General features: G+C 30.6%; 1 protein-coding gene and 2 long non-coding RNA genes across 4 annotated transcripts in view; all 3 read left to right on the top strand.

The window, feature by feature from the left end:
- Positions 1–22,795, top strand: part of LOC123293059 (connectin) — a 445,382-nt gene that overhangs the window by 299,786 nt on the left and 122,801 nt on the right. The gene's annotated exons all lie outside the window — the stretch shown is intronic.
- LOC123293858 lies at positions 386–1,351 on the top strand. Its single transcript, XR_006535054.1, has 4 exons — positions 386–442; positions 519–634; positions 1,020–1,161; positions 1,230–1,351. It is a non-coding gene; the product is annotated as an uncharacterized LOC123293858 (long non-coding RNA).
- LOC123293857 lies at positions 2,351–4,492 on the top strand. Of its 2 annotated transcripts, XR_006535053.1 has the most exons (6): positions 2,351–2,404; positions 2,505–3,232; positions 3,312–3,583; positions 3,660–3,775; positions 4,161–4,302; positions 4,371–4,492. It is a non-coding gene; the product is annotated as an uncharacterized LOC123293857 (long non-coding RNA). The 2 variants fall into 2 exon arrangements; XR_006535052.1 differs by having other exon boundaries at positions 2,384–3,232.

Here is a 22,795-nt window from a genome sequence, read left to right as displayed (position 1 = left end):
AATATGAGATAAAATTTTATGAGCCTATAAAAAAATGGCAACTAATTGAATCATTTTATTATAACAAATAACAGCGTGCTTCATATTATTTAAAATATAAATACTACAAATATTAAACTTATATAACCTGATACCAATAACATAATATACATAATACCTAAACAACAATACACAAAGATTCCAAACAAACATATTTTTAAAGAGTGTGTGGCATTTTTAAGATGACTTTATATTAAAATCTTCTATAAACTTGCCAACTGTGGCATCGATGACAAGTGGAAGCGTTTTTTATCCGCGATCTTAGTAAGTGTGATCGAATCTGAAAAAAAAAATTAAAGTGGACAAAGGACGGTCTAGGACTTGAGTAGAAGTCTATTAAGCGACTACAACTCTATGGGCTATCAATGAAATGTCAAAATACTGACGACAACAAAAAACACATGTAAGTAATTTTCTATTCAACACTTAAGTTAATTTATTTAAATTGAAATATAAATATTCTTTCTTTTTGTTTTTAGCGTTTACAAATATGTCAGTACTAAAGTTAAAATCATTAAATGAATTAAAAAAAAAATAAGAAACTAAAAAAGATCACAACTTCACAAAAATCACAAGGCGACATAACCTTATTAAAGTAAGTTTTGTTTTTTTTTTTTATTATTTTTGTTTTATTAAAATGTGTGATTCTAGTTTGAATTGAACATTTCCGATTTTGGCGTAAAATTCTTCTTGTGCAGTGAACCAATTCACTATCCTCGGTATCTGACCCGTGACTCGATTTAGTCAAGCATTACACGGGGCAGAATACAGCGAAGATTAAAGACCGCGAAGTCCAGCTCCGAGCGAGTTTTCGAGACACCCGTAAATAGGGCTGTCTAAACTCGTGGTCAGCTACCTTCTAAGCGCGGTATTGGTCCACATACACAACAAAATTTATATATTTTATCAAAATCAATTGGAAATGTTCAATCGCTTATTTTAAAACTACGTATATTAAACGTTTTTGAATTTTTTTGTAGGTAAATCTCCAATTACTATTAGATACGGATTAAAACAGAAGAAAAAATAACAACCGTACCTTAAAATCTAGGAAAGACCACCATAGGAAACCGAGCGGTACACAGCCAAACAAACAACACCAGCCGTTGATGAAATGTCCAGGTATAATTAATTTGATCGTTATGTAAGTCCACTTCTTTGAAGTTAAAACCAATTATCTTTATTTCCAGATTAAATTGCCCAATCAATCCATCAATTGTACGATGTAATATTAAAACGTGCTCGCGTTGCGGGCACGAACGTGTATATTATTGATTGTAATAAATTTTTATCCTTGATGTGTACCATTCAACGGTGATTTTTTCAAGAGTAATTCCGTCGTTGATTATCCCAATCCATGAATTGTCGATGTAATATTAAAAACGTGCTCGCGTTGCGGGCACAAACGTGTAAAATTATTAATTTTAATAAAATGTTTATTCGAAGTGTATCCTTCAATGGTGATTTTTCAAGAGAACCTAATTTTTAAATTGTCTCATCTTATCAGCTCGGTTCTGTATTCATACGCCGCTACGTTGTTATTGTTTGTTAAATTTTAATAATTGTTGCGCGTGGTGGCTATTCACACGTTAGCGTGTACTGACGTCCGTTCACACGCTAGCGTGATTTTAATTCAATTTTTTTTTTTTTTTTTTTTTTTTTTATTATTTTATTTTTCACTTTTGTACATATTTCTTTTCGTGTTCGTGTGTTTTAATGATTGTTACCCCTTCTGTCCCAATCCGTATAATGTTTTTGATCGTGCTTATTACTCTAATTTAAAAGATTTTTAATTACTGTCAACCAAACCTACAATCAAAATACTTTGAACCTTATTGAACGGTTCAGTCTCCCCCACTTTTAGGGAGAAATACTATTGTATTTCGGAATTTATTATATTACACCGCTGACATTCCGGACAGGACCTAACATAACCGCGGACCTCCTCAAACAGCCGTGGCCACCAGAAGCGACGGGCAATGTCCCTATAACTTTTTGTAATGCCGGGGTGGTTTGAAGCTCTTCCATCGTGGTGATAGTAGAGAAGCATTTGTCTCATAGTTTTAGGTACCGGGATACGTCGCAACCTATTCTTCCCTACAATTTTTAGAAGAAGGGAGTCCCGTAACTCATAGCCTATTACATCATCCCCGGCCCGTAGGCGCACGATGATGAGCCGTAGTTCAGGATCTTCCTCTTGCTGTCGTTGCAGAGAGGTAAAGGTTTGTAGTACCTCGTCTAAAACTGAATTTTTTCGTGTATGTCCGTCTGTCAAATTTTTATGGAAGTTGTCTGTGGGTCTTTCCTCGTCGTTTGATATTATGTTTGGTTTGCTGGATCCGTCACACCGAGGGACGTCTTTGAAGTAAGTATCTATGTTTACTTGATCCTTGATTTTGTACATATTATCTCCTAAGTTACTATGCGATAAATTTATTAAAGACCTATTCGCACTTTGATTGCAGGATTGGCTACATGATATCTTACTTATGGATTCACATAAATATTTTAATTGGAGATTTACCTCATGAATATCATGCTCGTGTGATGCGTTGAGTCGTGTTTGGGAACGCATAAACTGTATGACTCTTGATGGTGTGGCGTCTTCCTCTCCTACTGCTGTTGTTGGCGCAGGTTGACCAGTCGGACCTGCATGTGCTGGTGGCGCAAGAACAGGATGATGTGATGGAGTTGTATACGATTGCGTAGTTGGCGCATGATTCACAGGATTTGGATACGTTGGAAGAGTTTGTCCAAACTGTGGAACACTCCCCAACCCATAACCAAGATACTGCTGAGGTTGTGCAGACGACGCAGGTGGGACCATACCAGGCGCAGGATTCAATATCGGTACGTTTCCAGGACTCGTACCAATAGTTGTTTGTGGTACATTTCCAGCCAATACTGTCGTGGGTAGGGTGGAATTGGCTTTCGACACTGATGGTGCTATTGTCGTGATACCATGAGCACCTGGAATATCTGGCGGAGTAGCGTAACTTGGTGAAGTTGCGTCAACAATGGTACCCAATCCAGCAGTGTTATTTGTTGTAGCTGTTGTGTTGACGACGATTGTTGTCACAACCATTGGAACATCTGCTGATGATGTCGTGTGTTTGTTGGACCGTGTAGTCGGCATCCTCTGGCAGTTCACCTAGACGTTACGCTCGTACGAACAAAGAAAAAAAAATTAGTAGTATGTATTTTTTTTTTTTTTTGCAAAATTTAATTTTAAATTATGAGCCAATAATCCTTTTTTTTTTTTTCTAATTCAGACTCGATCAAACTACCCTACGCTATATGCTACCAACTGTGGCATTTTTAAGATGACTTTATATTAAAATCTTCTATAAACTTGCCAACTGTGGCATCGATGACAAGTGGAAGCGTTTTTTATCCGCGATCTTAGTAAGTGTGATCGAATCTGAAAAAAAAAATTAAAGTGGACAAAGGACGGTCTAGGACTTGAGTAGAAGTCTATTAAGCGACTACAACTCTATGGGCTATCAATGAAATGTCAAAATACTGACGACAACAAAAAACACATGTAAGTAATTTTCTATTCAACACTTAAGTTAATTTATTTAAATTGAAATATAAATATTCTTTCTTTTTGTTTTTAGCGTTTACAAATATGTCAGTACTAAAGTTAAAATCATTAAATGAATTAAAAAAAAAATAAGAAACTAAAAAAGATCACAACTTCACAAAAATCACAAGGCGACATAACCTTATTAAAGTAAGTTTTGTTTTTTTTTTTTATTATTTTTGTTTTATTAAAATGTGTGATTCTAGTTTGAATTGAACATTTCCGATTTTGGCGTAAAATTCTTCTTGTGCAGTGAACCAATTCACTATCCTCGGTATCTGACCCGTGACTCGATTTAGTCAAGCATTACACGGGGCAGAATACAGCGAAGATTAAAGACCGCGAAGTCCAGCTCCGAGCGAGTTTTCGAGACACCCGTAAATAGGGCTGTCTAAACTCGTGGTCAGCTACCTTCTAAGCGCGGTATTGGTCCACATACACAACAAAATTTATATATTTTATCAAAATCAATTGGAAATGTTCAATCGCTTATTTTAAAACTACGTATATTAAACGTTTTTGAATTTTTTTGTAGGTAAATCTCCAATTACTATTAGATACGGATTAAAACAGAAGAAAAAATAACAACCGTACCTTAAAATCTAGGAAAGACCACCATAGGAAACCGAGCGGTACACAGCCAAACAAACAACACCAGCCGTTGATGAAATGTCCAGGTATAATTAATTTGATCGTTATGTAAGTCCACTTCTTTGAAGTTAAAACCAATTATCTTTATTTCCAGATTAAATTGCCCAATCAATCCATCAATTGTACGATGTAATATTAAAACGTGCTCGCGTTGCGGGCACGAACGTGTATATTATTGATTGTAATAAATTTTTATCCTTGATGTGTACCATTCAACGGTGATTTTTTCAAGAGTAATTCCGTCGTTGATTATCCCAATCCATGAATTGTCGATGTAATATTAAAAACGTGCTCGCGTTGCGGGCACAAACGTGTAAAATTATTAATTTTAATAAAATGTTTATTCGAAGTGTATCCTTCAATGGTGATTTTTCAAGAGAACCTAATTTTTAAATTGTCTCATCTTATCAGCTCGGTTCTGTATTCATACGCCGCTACGTTGTTATTGTTTGTTAAATTTTAATAATTGTTGCGCGTGGTGGCTATTCACACGTTAGCGTGTACTGACGTCCGTTCACACGCTAGCGTGATTTTAATTCAATTTTTTTTTTTTTTTTTTTTTTTTTTTATTATTTTATTTTTCACTTTTGTACATATTTCTTTTCGTGTTCGTGTGTTTTAATGATTGTTACCCCTTCTGTCCCAATCCGTATAATGTTTTTGATCGTGCTTATTACTCTAATTTAAAAGATTTTTAATTACTGTCAACCAAACCTACAATCAAAATACTTTGAACCTTATTGAACGGTTCAAGTGGAAGAGATGGGTAGGTAAACAGATAGATAGAAACCTACCTACTACACTACTTTGTATATTAACCTTAACAACAATACAATAGCAATCAAAATAAACACACTTACAGTCAAACTTGTCCAAATCCATTAAAATTTCTGACTTTTCAACTACCTTGAACAAATTACACGCCTGGGAAAAATAACATTTTTTGTTCGAAATATTTTTCCTCATACCGTACAGTTTAGTCAAAAACAGACTGATAAGTTTTAACCAAAATTGTTTTTTCATATCGAAATTCTTATTTCGTATAATTGTTTTTGCGAAATCTAGACACTCTTCGAAAAAAAGTTCCCAATAAATCCAATAAAGGTGATTAAAGAGAATTGAAAGAAACATACACTCGAACCAGGACTTCTTGGATTCATATCAAGCGCCCTACCAATTAGACTATTCGAGGTCTAGACACAGAGTACACTTTTTTCAACTCGAAATTTTATTTTTACTTTGTTTATTCACTTATTTATTATTATTAATTTTTGAACTATTAAGATTATTAGACAAGATATTTGTCAATATTTAGTTTACGCTGTATGTCTAATATTAAAAATTATCAATTCTAATCGAGAGACCATGATGTAAATAAATATCGTATACATAATTAAAAGTAAACAAATCAAAAAGTAATATCAATAAAAGTGATTTGTTGTTCTATAGAGACCATTTTTGTTAAAATGGAATGAACAAACGCACAAAAGGCTAGATTTTTGCTATTAATTAATGTCTAAACTATTCGGTTTACAAAACATTACGTATTTATAAAAAAACAGCTTCCTTATTTAAAGCGCTCATCTAATGTTGGTCAGTTATGCACCAGAGTGAGGTTGTAATTGAAGGTGAAAACTTAGATCGAATTTGATACCAGTATACGATGTGTGCCTTTGAAACTAACGTTTCGTTTGAGGAATTTCCTCAAACGAAATCCTCGATTACATTTATTTATCAACTTTCAAGCAAATGTCAACTTAAACAAGTGAAAACAAACAATTGACTGAGTTAATTGTTGAAATACCATGTATAGGCAGTGTTGATAACTCACATTTCACATACATACATATCTGACATATTTAACTGATATTCTCATATAATGCGCAAGTGTTGATGCGCAATCGTTTGTTTTTTTGACGTCACGTAAATAACAAAAGATATTCACTTTGATATTCGTATATTAATACATAAAAAATTTGCACTAATAATAGACTATAAAATTTGCACCTAATTAACGCCCTCGTGGGTAAACAGTGATGTTTACAAAATAATGTTTCAAACAAAAGTTTTTTATTTTTTTATAAGGAACATTTTTTACATTTAAACTTTTGTTCTATCTCTAACGGTTTACAAGATGGGTTTACAAGCCCCAATTAACAATGTTGCTCATTTACGAACTTGACCTGACTTTTTACGTCCTGAGTACGCTGTAAAAATTTCAGATCGATATCTTTTTTCGTTTTTGAGTTATCGTGTCCACAGACGGACGGACGGACAACCGGAAATGGATTAATTAGGTGATTCTATGAACACCTATACCAAAATTTTTTTCGTAGCATCAATATTTTTAAGCGTTACAAACTTGGGACGAAACTTAATATACTATGTATATTTCATATATACATGGTATAAAAAGACATCATGTTTATACAAATTGATAACCGTAATTACGCTCATCTGTTTATTCAGTGACTCGCATTTGTAAATGGAGATAATTTTATTGCAAATACGGTGATATATGATTATCCATGAAATATCGGTCTAAAATATTTTATTTTATAGTAGATTACTGCAAAGTATAATAAAAAAAAATTTTTTTTTAAATATACAACGTGTATATTTTAATTATAAAAATAACAGTTACAAGCTTTCGAAGTTTTGATATTTTTATTAAAAATAGTCTTGATGTTTATCGGTAAACAAATGACTGAAGATTTACCTCAATTTGACTATAAGTAAAATTTATCATTTAAAAAAACACTCGGATAGATAAAATCTTATATATTATCACTCTAGCAAGTTTTTTTCTGCCCTACCCTTATTTTCCTTATTCCTCTATCAAATCGCATGATTCACCCATAATTTTCAAGCTAAGCTTGTCGAAAAATATACTCACGGTCTAAAAATGTACGTCTTGGGAAAAAACAGGCTAGGCAAATAATTTAAGCGAAAAAATATCATCATAAATTTAAATAATAAGTGTATTAGGCAAACATGTCAGTTTACAAATGCTCTTCTAATACTCTAGCTAGACATATAACTACAATTTTTAATACATGTTCTTCTAATATTATTAATTTAAGAACTTTTGATTTTTTGTGTTGTTTGTTGTTTTAGCCGGGCACAGAGAAGCCACTCGTCACTGTAACTGCGCGAGCCGAATTTCGCACGGGCATAGCTAATAATAAAATTGGAAAACATTATCACTTTTCGAAATATCTACAGTTCTTTCGAGAACAATACATCTTCTAATAACGTTAAGTATCAGTTTTGGTCTATTCCTATAAGCATGACGCAGAAAGGATGAAAAAACTTTTATTAGTTTCGAATTTCTTAAACCTTTGCTTATACAGGTTTAACTGTTCATACTGCTCAGAAATAGGTAAAGGTGTTTAATAATAATATACACATATTATAGAATTGATAACAACAAAATTGTATTGTTATTTAGGATTCACAAAAAGGTTTTTGTGAATCAACTAACTGCTAAACAATGCCTATTGTTATTTGTTAGCACCCTTTTATACATAGGTACACTTTTATTATTAAAATGAAGGTACGAAGTGTTAGTATTTGTGTACTGAATGTGTGAAGTCAATGTATCTATGTATTTATGTATATTATCAAGTATTTTATAGGGTGATTGTATGCATTATTGATTGTCTCTGATTAATCACTCAGCTTGACTAAGTAGGGTGAAATGCAACATAGTACTTCTGCTTCTACAGCATCCATCTTTGCCATTTAGCGAATTTCTGCTAGAAGTGGAGCCATTGCTTTTGTATTGATGACGGAATTTGTGATTGATGATGATCATCTATCCTACCTAATAGATATTAAAAATGACCATCGTTAAAATTTATGTATATAAGCATATACATATATATTTTTTTGGTATTTGAAAGATCAAGTTCGTTAATGAGAATAATCGAGTGATAAACAACGGGCGGGGGTATGCACAAAGTACAACATTTTAAACTTTTTCAAAACAAAAATTTTCGAAATAAAAATTCTTGAAAAATTAAAAATACAATATTTGATTTTAAGAAGAATGTGTTATTCTTTCAATCTCGTAGGGAATTTGCTTAGAAAACGCAGCTTCTGCATTACGAATTTTTTTAGATAATTTCATAATGGCCACTCCTTATAATCCCAGTTACTTGAAGCCCACAACATTGACATGCAGTGAGTAAGCTGTCATTATTTTTCTTGTACCTGCCTTTCATTACATTAGCTTTAAGAACAGTATCAATTTATACTGGAACGTTACTTATTGCTATTTGTGTTATTTATTGCTCGATTCAAAAGGTGTTCTTTGCGATTTCCATTTATTTGCTCTTCCCGTCTAGACAAATTTCTAAGAAGTGGAAACCGCTGTATTTTACTGCCTTGCCAAAATTGTTTTTCCAATTTCCCGGGGGGTAGAGAATAAAATTATTCACACTTTTCTGTTAATTTTACTTTATTTCGAGTCGATTGGTGAAAATCCCATCTTTCTAGCATTTTTAGAACATAAAATCATTGCTGTTGGGTGTTGTTTGGGAACTCTCGTAGCAATTAACAATCAAGCACTTAATAATAATGCAACTAGGCTAAATATTTTGTGGATGTTGTTGAGTATAAACTTTACACTACAAACAAAAATTGAATATATATATTAAAAATCCGATTTTTCATAGACTTTTTGAGGGATGAAAATTCTAAAATCGGGTATTATCAAATTTTACGAATTTTTTACTCGAAAACTGAAGGGTATAGACATGTCTAAGAACATTTTTTGTTAATTTCTACTCCGATTGTATAATACAATTTTTCCGAAGTGATTCGGCCAATAATACTCATTTGTTTAAACAATATCCTACCGAGTTACCCACCGGTAGCCTGGTCTTTTAAATTCAGGAGCATGTTTCATACGGGCTTCTGGAAAAATTAATCATGCTCAATGACGGATTTTGCCGAGAGTAGTTCTTTGGATCCACAAGAGTTTCCGACATAACCATATAATTGGTTAATTTTTAGATAACGCGTGTCATTTTAATAACATTTCAAATTCACAGCACTGGAAAATCAAACTCGTTTCAACGATTTGGGCCTTCGTATGAAAAAGCATACCTAGTAAAATATCAAATCATCCTGTAAACTGTTAGTTGCACCTTTTCGTTACAATTTGAATAACAGTAGAATAGATACATTCTTAAAATTGTATTATTATAAATTAATACAATACACACACAAAATACCAATTTAGAAATTATTGTAGTGAATTGTTAAACATTAATTAGAAATGTGTCACTGACATTGTTTGACTTTCTAAATCCTTTCGATAATTAGAAAATCATTTTTTTTAAACATGTTGTTGTTATTATGCCAAATGTGAAGACAGTTTTGGGATTGAAATCGGTTTGTATAAGGTTTAAATATTGTAAACAAAAACTAAAATTTGTAATTATTATGTATTATACCTTCGAGTTGGGAAAAGGTTAATAGAATGTCAAGAATTTGATTTTTAGAAAATCATTTTAGACAATTTCGAAATTAATGGTTTATTTTATAGCTTTTTAAAATATATATATACCTATTTAGAGCAGAAGATATTCTACAGATTAAATTAGGTAAATGTCATTAAAGAACTACGAATGTTTCGTCACTGAAACCAATAAGAAAGTTTTTATTATCCTATTCGCACCGTGCGTTAGTTTTATTGGAGGCGTATCCATGGTAACGATACACTACATTAATTATAGAATTGTATGGATTGAATTTATCACTTACATTGAAAATTTAATATTATTGTCTCTCAAATTTAAATAAATAATTATGAATTTACAATTTACTTTTGTAAGTAAAAACAAACAATTGACTGAGTTAATTGATGAAATACCATGTATAGACATTGTTGATTACTCTGTCACATTATACACATATATACATGTCACACATATATATTGATATAGACATAGAATACATACTATACAATTTGCGCATAATTTGCGCTCTCACGGGTAAACAGTGATGTTTACAAAAAAATGTTTCAAAAAAAAGTTGTTAATTTTTTTAAAAGGAACATTTTTTACATTTAACCTTTTGTTCTACCTCTAACGGTTTACAAGATGGGTCCTACGAACCCAAGCCCAATTGACCTATGTTGCTCATTTACGAACTTGACCTCACTTTTTACGTTTTCAGCACGCTATAAAATTTTCAGCTTAATATCTCTTTTCGTTTTTGAGTAATCGTGATGACAGACGGACAGACGACAGACAGACAGCATCAATATTATTAAGCGTTACAAACTTGAGACTAAACTTAATATACTATGTATATTTCATATATACATGGTATAAAAATAATGTTTGTGCAATTTTATTTCTTATTTTCACAATTTTTTATGCATTAAGTTTAATTAATTGGTGTTTTTCAATAATTTTAATTTGACATTTCTATAACATTATCATGTAAAGAACTGTAAATTAATCATAACAGCCTCCTTTATCGCTAAAATTTTTCACTGGAGGCGCTGGCATCGATTTTATTGTCCCTACCTTACTGAAGATATCGAGCTTTATTTAAATAACATATGATTTCATTCATACATATTTTTCTCAAATAATGCTAGTAAATATGAACAACCTTGTCGCCCTATTAGCTCAGTTGGTTAAGGCGTAATCAATTCCGTCCGCGGTATGCTTAGGGTAGCGGGTTCGATTCCCGCCGTCGCAACATACCCTAAGTATGTCCTTCGTGGACAGCCAATATAACCTAACCTATACCATGAACAACCTTTGGCGTTATTTCGGGATGAAGCTAGAATTGTCCATCACAGAGGATGTTTCAGCTGGTATTAGTTCGTTAAGCTTAGTTAAAATAATTATATGGCTAATTAACTGCGAATCTTATAGGCCTAAAATTCGAAATCTGAGTTCTCGATGATTGAGTAATTATTCCTTTTACTCGATTATTTCTGCGTTTGCCTTAAGGATGTACGAGCACCAAGGCAATTTCAAATAAAAAGCTTGAAGTATTTCTGAAAATTTTAGGGGGTTGCCTGATTATTTTAATAAGTAAATGACTTTAAAAGTAGGGATATTTAACATTGATTTTATGGTAAAACAGTAGATAGATGATATGTTTTTATAGATTTCTCTAAAAAGAAAAAAAACAGTTTTGCCCTGCTAATTAGGGATGAGATCAGTAGTGGGTACACAAATTACAAAAAATATATATTTTTCAATTTTGATGGTGGATTATGTTATAACTTGACAACATAAAACGAAAAGTTAGAATACTATTTTTCGATATCTGAAGTAATTTCCAAAATATCGAAAATGGAAAATTTGGTTTAATTTTTATGCTTTTGATATTTTGAAAACCAAGGCAGATATCAACAATTTTTTTCTTATTTTTCTTCTACATTCATCCTAAAACTAAAATTTACTTGAGGTCCTGTAAGAGTCAGAAGTCCTGAAAATATTTGTTCAAAACTGGGTGTCTTACACAAATGGAATGGAGGATAATATTTTGCTCTCAGTTACGAAGTTTTATATCGTATTAGAAGAGGGCGTATCTTAAAAATTATCAAAACGATTACAAAAAAACATGTGCTCGTGATTTTTATCTAAACGCTCGAAAAGTAACGAGGAATAAATTTTCCAATTAAATAGATATTTGATTTTCGAGAAGGTGGAAGTATTTCGTAATTCATTATAAAATTTTTTCTTGACCAACAATGATTTTTTCCTGATTTTGGCAGCTGCAGACACTTTTTATGAAGTAGTATATATTTATAAACTAACATCAAAAATGTAGGTAATGGATAAAAATTAGAATTTATCTGAATAACTTATAACTTTATATGGGAGCACATATGCAAATTTTATTTTATTTACTTTTTTTACACAACCGAGTGTTTCTAAAATGATTACAGAGATAGGCGTTTTTTATTTTTTTCGTAAGAAATTGTAACTAAGTTTTGAATCTAAGTAGTACTTTTCTATCAGGATGATAATGCATTTAGTTTTTTACATAACCGAGTGTTTCAAAAATCATTACAAAAGTTTGTTTTTTTTAAATAAGTTTTCGTAAAAAATTGTAACTAACTTTTAAAATTCTCTTAGTAACATTATCGAAATGATGATACATTAATTGGAATTGGGGCACGTTTTTAATAAAAAAATATGAACAAATGAGTTTTTATTAAAAAAATACAGTTAAAAAAATGGAATTAGACGACATTTTTACTTGGAGTGGCACAAATATGACTACAATATATTAAAAATCACTTTATCGCCTTAGCAGTTTCTCGAAAAATAAGGCTCATTATGTTCCAAATTTACTTTTTAAAAAAATTAAAAATTACCGCTTATGTACAAAATGATTTTTCACATTGTCAAGCATAAGAGAGACTGTTGTATCTGAAATCACCAGAATGTGTTTTTAAAGCCAGTTTGTTAAATATAATGATGGAAACATACTCGTGAAAGCACCATTAATTTATACTTTATTAATATTGTAATCAATGCCACAAGATGACGAGACTACGGATTCTACATTTAAGGCAAGAGATGATGGGTTGAAACAATAAAAACCTTCACGTTTCTCCTATAGATAGGCAGGCTCTTCACGGGTTTTTCCCATAAGCTCAGGATACGGCGTACTGACAGAGAATGGAATAAACTAAGAAGAGGTTACTGTGGATAAAAGAGAAAAACGTTTGTTTCATCGGAATAACGGACAGAGTAATTTTTTGGACTTGATTCATTTCCTCATCTCAGCTATTTATTCTTAACATGAAAAGCGTAGATTGTAAAAAATCTGTCCATTTGCAAATGTGTACAAATTTTTTCCAGTTTGCACTCCGTCTGAACCCCACAAAGTATTTGAAATCCTCTGGAACACATTATATAAATAATATTTAAGGTACAAGTTTAAAAACATGTATAATATACTTGTTCTATAGTTTGTTTTTATTTTTAGTACTACATAACACAGGTACATAATATGGAAATTTTTCGTCTATGTTTTCATTATAACATATAAAAAGAATTAAAATAAATAGCATGTTCTATTCAAATGCATTTATGATGTACTTCATCTGGTGTGCTTTACCTTGTGCTATATATGCACTGTACCTATGCTACAGAACACCTATGCACAGCTATTGCCTACACCTTTATAATGTTTGTTATATGTACCTTACTAACATACACCGAGTTATAGTTATAGTAATAGTTATAGTTATAACTCTATTTATATTACTTTATATGAACGGGTCTTCTATATCAGCAACAATTAAGTAAGGGATCGGACAAAATTGTTTTTGTCTCTTCAGATGAAAAATTCTTACTTCGCGAATAGAAAAGTGAAGTTGGCTTTTAAAAATATTCACTAGCATGCATGATATGAACGTTTAAAATTCTTTATTAAACAAAGATACCCACTAGTGACGTCATATGTGGGTATCGCCATAAAGATTACATATAAAATTTTGTTTTGTCAAAAGGAGATGGGTAACAATCTTTGAATGCTTAAAACTTCTTCGTTTTTTAATCAATTTTCATTTCACTTTCAAATTTTGTCATGGTATCAAGTTTAGTTTAACATTTTTATGGGTAATATGACCAATTTGACATCAGGATTGTTTTAATTACTTTTGTTTCGTACTTTTCTGGCTTTTATTTCGTTAAAATAATCATAGGAACGATTCTAATTTATGAAATCAATTAAAACGTTCTCTTTACTCCAAAATGTGAAAGAGCTTAAGAACTGTATTGAGAAAAAAGCATTGTATTGAGAAAATTACTTATGAAATCAAGTAGTCAACTCATAAGTAGGTTAACAAATAAACTAACGAAACTAACGAAATTACACGAACAGGCACGAAAATTTCCGAAGGTTATTTTTTTTTTCTTACATTTTAGTCTCGAGCTGAGAGAACTTCTCACTATCTATGAATAGCTTGAAAAAAAAATATATTTAAAAAAAATGTAGATATCTAGATTAAAAACATCTGATGAGTTAAGCCGGTTGGTTATCTTAGTTTTTATACCATATTTATAAAATATACCAAGGTATACTAAGCTTAGTCCCAAGTTTGTAACGCTTAAAAATATTGATGCTATGCACAAAATTTAGGTATAGGTGTTCATACAATCGCCTAATCAGTCCATTTCCGGTTGTCTGTCTTTCTGTCGTCTGTGTGTCGTCTGTCGTCTGTCATCTGTGTTCGTCTGTCATCACGATTACTCAAAAACGAAAAGAAATATGAAGCTGAAATTCTTATAGCGTACTTAGGACGAAAAGTTAGGATGCGCAAACCGGCATCTTCAAATAAAAACATGATAACAAGCTTACAAACAATACTCTTAAATCTATGGATGAACTAACTAATAAAAAAAAGTCCACTTTTAATGTCTTTTAATGACCCAATTGCCCTATTAGCTCAGTTTGTTAAGACGTAACCATTTCCGTCCGCGGTATGCTTAGGGTAGCGATTCCCGTCGTCGCAACAAAATTAATTTAATTAATTGTTGTGATGGGCTGGTGTAGTGCATGGTATATGCATGAAGAAGGTGCACTCAGCCTTTGAAATCCTTCGTGGACAGCCAAAATAACCTAACCTAACCTAGCCTTATTTCCCGGTTGTTCCATAGACCATTGCATTTCATTCCTATAAGCGATTGTTTTTTTCCAAATAATCACAAATAATCAAATGTTCTAGAACGTTTTGTAGAAGCGGTACAGAGATCTTATATCTGATGATCCAAAAAGAAAAATTTTGACGATGATTTCATAACTTACAACCTTGAAAATTAATAAAAAAATTTACCGGCGACAGCTTGAGAATATTTATCGTCAACGGAGGCAATGGAGCCTCTTCCTATAGTTTTCGTTTACTATATCCACAAAAATATAGAAGTTTGTAATGTATTTATTAAACACTCATATTTGGTGTGGTTAGGCCAACACTAATTTATTATGCAAACTTATGAATAAAATATTTTTATTTTTAACAGTTTTTTTTGGTTTATTTTGTATTTATTTACTACAATTGCATAAAATATATTTTTTTGATTTTATCTCTCTTCAATAAATATTAGTTTATTTTCTATATTCATAACATTCCAAAGGAGTCTTCTCAAAAAATCTTAAACCGACTGAGCAGACTTAGTTGAGAAAAAAACAGCAGATACTAGTATAGTGAAAAGGGCTCAAAGAAGAAGGCCTTTCTGGAGGGAGGTTAAGGAGAGGGGTACGAATAGATATCAAGGATGAAAAAAAATAAAATGCAATTACGAAACGGATGGGTAGCAGTTAGTTGAATTATATACATAAAGACATAAAATATAACATTGTGAAGGCGGATGGTAAGTATTTATTCAAATTCTTTTGCATATTTAAAGCGCAGAAGTATGTCCCGGGACTTAATTTTACATATTAATATTTTTTAAATTTTATTGAATAGTATTATGCTTTGGAATTTTATAGATATAAAAAAAAACTTTTCCACTTATTCTGTCTTATTTGCCAAGCGATAGAAAAGTAGGTTATATGAAAAATTGCCAAGATTTTTCATTCAACTGAGCATAGGAAAAGTTTACGTTGGATATTTTTATCATTTTTTTTATTTATTCTTTTTGTTTGAATGAAAATCTAGGGGCCCAGATTCAAGATATGTTATGACAGAATTTTTTTGGGATAATTAATTTGCTAAAACTGATTAGAATTTCCACCTCTAGATCAAATAAGTTTTGTAAATATCACAGTGAGAAAAATGAAACATCTACGAAAAATTCTGTTGGAAAAATATGTATTTTTAGTAATTGAGATAGTACGAGCACCAAGGCAAATTTATACTTGTGGTTGAAATTATTACCTTATTATCAACTTTGATGATTCATTTGATCTACATTAACTTCATTGATGTATATGAAAATTAAGACTAAAATTTTGCGATATCTTCCTTGGCTTCAGAAATATTGAAAGCTTAATAATTCAACAAAATTTTCAATTTCCGATACATTGAAAATTACTTCAGATATCCTAAAATGGTATTTTAAATCCTTAATTAGTTGGGCACAATGGATTTTATTTGTTTTCAATTATTTATTGATGTTTTAAATGCCATTTAAGTAGTTTTTTTTTTTAATTTCCACCGACTAGTTCTGAAGAAATCTATGATAACATATCATGCATCTACCGTTTTCCCATAAGACCAATGTTAAATATGCCAACTTTTGAAGTAATTGAAGACCTCGCCCCTAAAATTTTCAGATTTGATTTAGACTTAGTCCTTCGCATCATATACAAAAGAAAGTCAAGGATTTTATACAAAATAGTCCGCACACTCGCACATACTTATATAATTACATAAATTTGATAACTAATATAATGATGTTAAATGCTATCTAAATTTAAATACCTTAACTTTAAGGAGGATCCTTCACCAGTAATAGAAAAAAATAAATTAGTAGAAAATGATCCAAATTTTTAGTATGTTGTAGTTAACGATACATATTATTAAATCAAAAAAAAAAATTTGGGTATCTTATCGATCAATTAAGAGAGTAATTCTTAATTAAAAATACACTAAATAACATAATCATCCTCATATCATGCTATGTTATTTAGTGTATTTTTAATTAATTAATTACTCTCTTAATTGATCGATAAGATACCCAAATTTTTTTTTGTATGTATCGTTAACTACAACATACTAAAAATTTTGATCATTTTCTACTAATTTATTTTTTTCTATTACTGGCGAGGGATTTTCCTTAAATAGAACGTTTTTATCGTGAATAACCAAGATACATAGACAAATATTCCTTATTGTTAACAGCATACCTATTGTCTGTATATCATGGTACCATACAATACATATTTTCAGATATTTTATTAACATAAACCTTTTGCCAAATAATGGAAGTATATTTATTAATTCTTTTTCTCTGTATTTTAAATGATAACAAATTTTCAAATATTGTGTAAATTCGAGACAGCTTTACTAGTTCCAGCCGTCTAGCTTTAAATATGAATTGAAACAGGTTTTTTTTTGTGTTTATCAATTAATATATTACCACCCACTTTCCATTTAAACCACATGTATACATAAAACCTGGTAAAGTGTTTTCTCATGTTTTTCTCGTCATCTAGGTTGCATATTCATTTGTATGTATGTACATTGTATATGCGATGATTATCATACACATTTACAGGGTATTTAGAACTAGATCCGAATCCTCAACCCAGCAAAATAACCTGAAAATCTCAAGAAAACCGCTGTAACCTCATATTTTCAACTTTCTCTGATAACTTTTCGAAAAATAAAGGAATTGAGTTGCAATTCTGGAAAAAGATGTTACTTATGATCATAAAAAAAATAATAGTTTAAAAAAACTAAAAGAACACGCTTTTATAGCAAATTGAACTAAAAACTTATTAAATTCAGAGTGAAAAGTCGTGGGGTGCTTGACATATTAAAGGTTATACAATCATTCTATTGTCAACTATCTATGAGTGGAGAGTTATGGAAATGTAGTGAAATGCATCCCACGCTTTTCACACTGAATTTAATAATTCTGTTTGTAACTTAAATTTTATTATATTTTTATTTTTAAGTAATTAATTATGATTGATTGTATAACCTTCTGCTACGGTAATATAAACTCTTTGTTATTAAAAATTATTTTTAAGTTTTTAGTTCGATTTGCTATAAAAGCGTGTTTTTTTAATTTTTTTAAACTATTATTTATTTTATACTTTTTAGTACGATTTATCAATTAGTTTTTTGTGGATATGTGGTATTAAAATGTATTACGAATCGTTTCGTAATCTATTCATCTCATTTAAAGCATCACTATTGCACAGAGTTTTTCCTGTTAACTTAGAGCAATCAAGTTCTTCAATGCGAATACCGTCTAAGGTTCTTACACGACTAAGTGCCACATAAGCTTGTACAGCAGCAAACAGTCGTGAGCCTAGATAAATGACTGCATGATCAACTGTACAACCTTGCATTTTGTGAACAGTCGAAGCCCAACTCAGGATTAGTGGCAACATTCATCTTTCAGCAGTTCCATAGCTACGCCCTCGTGGGTAAACAGTGAAGTTTACAAAAAAATTTTCAAACAAAAGTTGTTTATTTTTTTATAAAGAACATTTTTTACATTTGAACTTTTGTTCTATCTCTAACGGTTTACAAGATGGGTCCTACGGACCCAAGACCCAACTGACCCATATTGCTCCTTTACGAACTTGACCTCAGTTTTTAGGTCCTGAGTACGCTATAAAAATTTCATCTTGATATCTCTTTTCGTTTTTGAGTTATCGTGTTCACTCTCATAGAGGATATATGAAAAGAATATATTTAACCTGGCGGCCCTAACAAGGATAATGGGAAATTAACGAATTATTGCATTGTTACCGGTTTTTGAGACGTATGCAAAGTTTCAAGTTAATCAGATGTTTAGAAACCGGTGAAAATCGTGCTCAAAGATTCCGTTACATAGTTACATACATACATACAAACAAACAAACAAACATACAGCCCAAGCTTATAAAAGCGTGTTAAAAAGGACGGTAAATTTTATCCCAACACATTTTAGCCTCAATTTTAAAAAAAATTTCAACAGCTCGAGTTTAGCAAATCATCAGACTTTCACGTTTTATACCATGTATAAATCAAATATATCAAGGTATACGAAGTTTAGTCTCAAGTTTGTAACGCTTAAAAATATTGGAGCTTCAAACAAAATTTTTATATAAGTATTCATAAAATCACCTAATTTCCGGCTGCCCGGCTGTCTGTCTGTCTGTCCGCCTGTCAACACGATAGCTCAAAATCGAAAAAGGATATTGAGCTGAAATTTTTATAATATGCTTAGGCTGAAAAAGTTAGGTCGAGTTCGTAAATGAGCAACATAGATCAATTGGGTCTTGGGTTCGCAGTACCCATCCTTATAAAAGAATAAACAACTTTTTTTTGAAAAATTTTTCGTAAACGTCACCGATTACCCGTGAAGGCGCAAATTAGGTTAGAAACATATAGTATTTCTATACGTATTGTATATATGTGTGTAAGAGGAGTGGATGTTTTTCGTTTCTTACATGACGTAAAAAAATAAACGAATGCGTAATCGACACTTTCAATATGATATTTCAACAATTAACTCAGTCAATTGTAACTTGTTTTTTTTTTTTAAATGTACTTTTGGATAGTGCCAATTGTTTTTTCTTCAAACCTGATAATGAGCTGAAACTTTACAAAGCAAAAATTCGAAAAATCCAGGCTTGCATCATTACAAGGTACAACAATTAAAATTTTCCAATTTTTTTCAAAATGGTTTGAAAAAATGAATCAGGTTTTTTAAAACCTGAAAAAATTGGATATTTACAACTGTTGTACCTTATAATGATGCAAATCTGGATTTTGTCGAGTAAGTTTTAGGCTCATTATCAGTCTTCGATCAAGAAACCCTATTTAGTGGAGATTATTTTTCCTTAACTGAGAAAATGAAAATTTCTTCAACTGATAAGATATTTCGTCTTCTAACGAATATTTTTGTTTCAAGTAAAAATTTGTATGTTCCCAAAGTTCGGGACATATATTTATACTCACCCACCCGGTGTATATATATATAATATACATATATTTAGATGTCTTATGATAAATAGGTATATTATAAATGAATAATATTCTATCATTAAATTTTAATTATATTTAAGTACAGTTCTTGTAATGGCTGCTATATATAACATGGCGGAACATATGCACACATAAAATATATAATATAACTTGTTTTAATCAAATTTGGAATATTTGAATATAGTCTCCAATTAAATGGGTCAGTAAGTAAGTAGTGAGTGTAATCAGCAGTCAATTTTGGTAATATTTTGCTTTGCTCTCTTGTGAAATGCAAATTATTTATTATACACTTTTGTAAAACTATATATATAAGCATATGTTTTAGGTACCATTGGTCACTACGTAATTCTCTCTTGTTTTCGAAATTTATATGAAACTGAGTGTTTAGAATTATCACAATACTGGAGTGATACCCACCCGCTTCGCTGAGTTTAAAAGTAAAGATTAATAAAGATTGCTCTCGCTTATCCCTTTTCTATAACACTCGAAATAATGGTAAAGATTGTTTTACACAGGTGAAATATATGTATGGATTTCTATTGTTTTAAATGATTATTCATCGAGTATATCAGAAAAGATGGCCGTGAAATATTTTATATTGACTATTTTTACAGAAATCTGTAATTTATGGTAATGTCAAATTAAATTAATTTTTAATTTTTTGTTTGTTTTTTTATTAATATATTTTTATAAATTATATCTCATGTGTTATTAAGTATAAGCTATACAGTTTCATTAAAAAACATTCACTAGTTTTAGCGTGAAAGCGTAACAAACAAACAAACAAACATGCTTACTTTCACATTTATAATACATAGAAATGTTTTTAATTGCTTGAATGAAGTAACAACTACGTACAAGATTATTCGAGAAGAATTGTTCAAAATCAACGAAAAAACTATCGACTTTTCTATCCCATATTTCACCACCTTTTTTTCATGATACTGAACCTATAGACTAGTCAATAAGTTCAAATTGGTGAAATATAGAGATAATGGTCGTAAAAATACGTGTGATAGCTCGTTGAATTCGAAATAATGTCTAGAAAAATATGTCGGAAACATTTTTTAGTGGATAAAAAAAAATTGCAAAAGTTATAAACAATTAAAGATAAAGATATAAAAAAGATATTTTGTTATTTGCCAATATTTCATCAAATATTAATATTTAAGTTTAAAGAAAATTCTTAGAGTAGTCCGGCCGTCATATTCAACCAGGCGATTTGTATGACGTAAATGTAATCAAATGATTTAAAATTATCGTAAATTAGGCAATTTGTATGAGATGAATATAATAAAATGCTCTAAAAATATCGTAAAGGCGTCAAAAATCCAAGTATTTCTATGTTTTCATTTTGGAAAGCACCGTAAAGTAAAGTTTTTTTTTGCATAAATAGAATTTGTGATAAATTTTCTTCATGATGAAAACTTTTTCGAAGTTCAATCACCCATTAATTTTTGTACAATTAACATTATTGTGAGTTCCTCCATAAAGATACTGTGTTAAAAATCACAATTTTAAAATGAAATAATTCAAAATTTTGCCACGCAAGAGGCCCAAGACAAAACTGTGTTTATTGTGATCTGACTGTCTGTCTGTTGCATCGTAGCACTTAAATGGATAAACCGATTTTGATATTCCATTGATCTGTTTGAAATGTTATTTCATGGATATTGTTCTAAGCTATGGTTCAAGTGCGAGTTTAGAGTTTTGTACCCGAAAAAACTAAAAAATTGGCGATGATCTTCAAAATTGGTTCAGTTTGGAAAAGGCTTTAAAGAAAAAGGTAGTTAAATGGAGAGTGCTCTTAGATATGTTTCAAGTGCGAGTTATAGGTTCCGTAACCGAATAACTTGTCGGGGGTATTTTAAATTTTGTAAATTTCACTTGTTCTTACCTTATAGGTTAATATTTATTATACCATGCATATATGTTATGCAAGGTATACTAAGTTTAGTCCCAAGTTTGTAACACTTAAAAACATTGATGCTATGCACAAAATTTGGGTATAGGTGTTCATAAAATCACTTTTAGTTTTCGATTTTCGGTTGTCCGTCCGCTGTCAACACGATAACTCAAAAACGAAAAAACATATCAAGTTGAAATAGCCTACTCAGGACGTAAAAAATGAGGTCGAGTTCGTAAATGAGCAACATAGGTCAATTGGGTCATAGGTCAACATAGATCTTGTAAGCCGTTAGAGACATAACAAAATTTTAATTTAAATGAATACTCCTTATAAAAAATTTACGACCTTTTGTTTGAAACATTTTTTAGTAAACAGCACAGTTTGCCCGTAAAGGCGCAAATTAGGCGTAAATTGTATAGTATGTATTATATAGGAATATCAGTTATGTATGTGTGACATGTTTGTATGTGTTATGTGACAATTTAATCTACACTGTCTATGCATGGTATTTTAACAATTAACTCAGTCAATTGTTTGTTTTCGCTTGTTTTAAATAAATAAGTTATCATAGAATAAGATTTTCAATAAATAGTAATAATTTCACGCATTCATTGTTACTATAAAACAATGTTATTATAATCATATCAAAAGGTCATATAATAATATTTCTCTTAAAAGTTCCTTCTCTTTAAAATTTATTGTTTATACTATTGTTGTTTTAAGATAGATGGTATATTTTATAACAATAGTCATAGAGTATTTTATACAAATAAATACTATTAATTAATTGATTCGTAAATAAATAGATGTAACTTAGTTAAATAACTTTCAATATAATATATTATTATTTATTGACCATAGATAATGTACCCTACGCTCTAAAATAATGTAAGCATATTTCAAGTTCTGCAACATTATTAATGTACGTTTTATAGTATTAGAGTCCGAAGCAAAGAATAGATATTTT

Source organism: Chrysoperla carnea, chromosome 2 (genome assembly GCF_905475395.1).
Source record: "Chrysoperla carnea chromosome 2, inChrCarn1.1, whole genome shotgun sequence".
In the NCBI taxonomy this organism is placed as follows: domain Eukaryota; kingdom Metazoa; phylum Arthropoda; class Insecta; order Neuroptera; family Chrysopidae; genus Chrysoperla; species Chrysoperla carnea.
This window is presented reverse-complemented; position numbering and strand designations above follow the sequence as displayed.